The sequence below is a fragment of the Silurus aristotelis genome (genome assembly GCF_946808225.1).
Source record: "Silurus aristotelis genome assembly, chromosome: 21".
NCBI classification, from domain to species: domain Eukaryota; kingdom Metazoa; phylum Chordata; class Actinopteri; order Siluriformes; family Siluridae; genus Silurus; species Silurus aristotelis.
The window spans coordinates 1,363,364-1,365,863 of NC_139594.1; the positions used below are offsets into that span (position 1 = coordinate 1,363,364).

The following is a 2,500-nucleotide window of genomic DNA, read 5'->3' on the forward strand; positions in this document are numbered from 1 at the left end:
AATTAAGATGCTAATATTCCTAATAATCCGCGTTTCGTTCCACAAACAAATCCATACGATTTGCATTTAATTTTTTCCATAGATAAAATTATACAATAATTAATTACCAGAATTAAATAAAATAATAAAGAGCTAGCCGGTTAGCAAGCTAACACCAATGTTGTTGCCCGGTCCATTCATCACACATCCCAGAATTCCTTGCGGTGTCGGTGCAGCTCTGATACAGTTCCGGAGTCAACGAGGAAATCAGTACATGTAGTTCCGAGCGGTTGGGAAATATTTTTTCAAATAAATAAATAAATAAATAAATAAAAAGTTAAACTTGGAACCTTAATAAATTATTTTCTATCTATAATAATGATAATGTAATAAATATATTTTAAATGTTTGTTTGATAGTGTAAATACTACTACTGTTATTGTTTTCTCTTGTGTTTATATACTCCACTGTGTATATTTTTTATCCACTGTGGGACGAATAAAGGTTTATTTCTTCTCTTAATAATTATAATTTAAAATACACACAAAAAAAACAATAAAACCGTTTATAATTTTCTTCAACTAATTCATTCATAAACAATAAAATTAAAATAGTTGGTGTTTGAAAAAAAATTATCTGCATGTGAAAAAATTCGAACTACGAAAAATCTTTCGTCTGTCATCAGTGACGGAAAAACTCCCTCAGATGTTCTGAGGAAGAAACCTTGAGAGGAACCAGACTCAAAAGCAGAACCTCATCCTCATTTGGGTGACATCAAGAGTGTGATTATAGTCTTTAAACACTACAGAACACTGGAGAGTGAGAACTAACATGAGCACTGGAGTGTGTGATTATGACTGATGATCTTTCTACAGTCTTCTACAGTCATTATGGTTATAAAACTAGGAGCTACTGAGCAACTCATAAAATAACTCAACATCTGAGATCATCACAGATCCAACACCAGCTTCTCCATGCCAGAGCCTTTAAACACTCGAAGAGGTCCAGTGTCCAAACTCCACATGAAGTGGGATCCAATTGGCACTGGTACGTCTCTTGATGGTTCGGGATGTTTGTGGGCATCTACTTCTTTAAAGCTCCATAATCTTCATGATGTGGGACGTGACTGGAGCTGGAGGAACCTCAGGATGCCTCGGGATGGGGAGAGAAAGAGAAGCAGTGGAGAGGAATTAGCGTAGCTGCTGTTCATGATATTAACAGCACAAGTTGATAATGTGATGTGATCAGATGTTCTGGAGCACAAGGTTATGATGTGTGATGTGTGTGATGTGTAGAACTCGCTAAAAACATACGTCTTTAATCTGCACTTAAACTGGGAGAGTGTGTCTGAGCCCTGAACACTGTCAGGAAGACTATTCCAGAGTTTAGGAGCTAAATGTGAGAATGTTCTACCACCTTTAGTGGACTTTGCTATTCTAGGAACTACTAGAAGCCCAGAGTTTTGAGATCTCAGGGAGCGTGATGGATTGTAGCGTGTTAGAAGACTGGAGAGATACATGGAGATAAACTATTTAGTGTTTTGTAGGTAAGAAGCAGTAGTTTGTAGTGGATTTAAATCTTAACAGGAAGCCAGTGTAGGGATGAGAAGATTGGGGTTATATGATCATATTTTCTTGACCTTGTGAGACTCTGACTGCTGCATTCTGAACTAACTGAAGCTTGTTTATTAATGATGCAGGACATCCACCTAGTAATGCATTACAGTAGTCCAGTCTGGAGGTCATGAACGCATGGACGAGCTTCTCTGCATCAGATATAGACAACATGTTTCTTATCTTAGCAATATTTCTAAGGTGGAAGAAGCTGTTTTTGTAACTTGGTTGATGTGATTTTTAAAAGACAAGTTGCTCTAAAATAACTCCCAGATCTTTTACTGTTGAACTAGTAGTTACAGAACATCCCTCTAAATGCAGGAAATGCTGGATTAGATTAGATTAGATTAGATTAAACTTTATTGTCATTACACATGTACAAGTACAAGGCAACGAAATGCAGTTTGGGTCTAACCAGAGTGCAACAGCAAGTACAGGATATACAGTGTTTACATGTTTTACATAAGGTAAATAGAATGGTAATATAGGACTATAAACAGTAATTTACAGATGTATATGTACTATGAATATAATATACAGATGAATGCATATGTACTATGGAGCTTCTGTGTACTGGTTTTTTGGGCCGATGAGCAAAATCTCCGTCTTATCAGAATTTAATAATAGAAAGTTATGGATCATCCAGTCTTTTATTTCTTTAACACACTCAGTTGTGCGAGCTAATTGTGCGTATCGCCTGGTTTTGATGAGATTTATAGCTGGGTATCATCAGGGTTAAAAGTGGAAGCTAATCCCATGCCTTCTAATAATATTTCCTATGGGAAGCATGTATATTGTGAAAAGCAGGAAATGTGGAGAAGATGAAGAAAAATGAAAATGAGAGAGAGAAGGTTGGAGGATGTGGAGTTGGTGAAGCAGGATGTAGATAGGATTAGTAAGGAGGAAGT

The 2,500-nt window shown here is 36.5% G+C and overlaps 1 protein-coding gene across 2 annotated transcripts in view; it reads right to left on the reverse strand.

Moving 5' to 3' along the window:
* The window catches only part of cpsf1 (cleavage and polyadenylation specific factor 1), a 49,092-nt gene extending 48,844 nt beyond the window's left edge, over positions 1-248 (reverse strand). Inside the window, exon 1 of one of the 2 annotated variants that reach the window (XM_083524322.1) lies at positions 108-248. The gene's annotated coding sequence lies outside the window, so the exon portion shown is untranslated. The remainder of the gene's footprint in view (positions 1-107) is intronic. The other variant, XM_083524321.1, reaches the window with a different exon arrangement.
* Between the last annotated feature and the right edge of the window lie 2,252 nt (positions 249-2,500).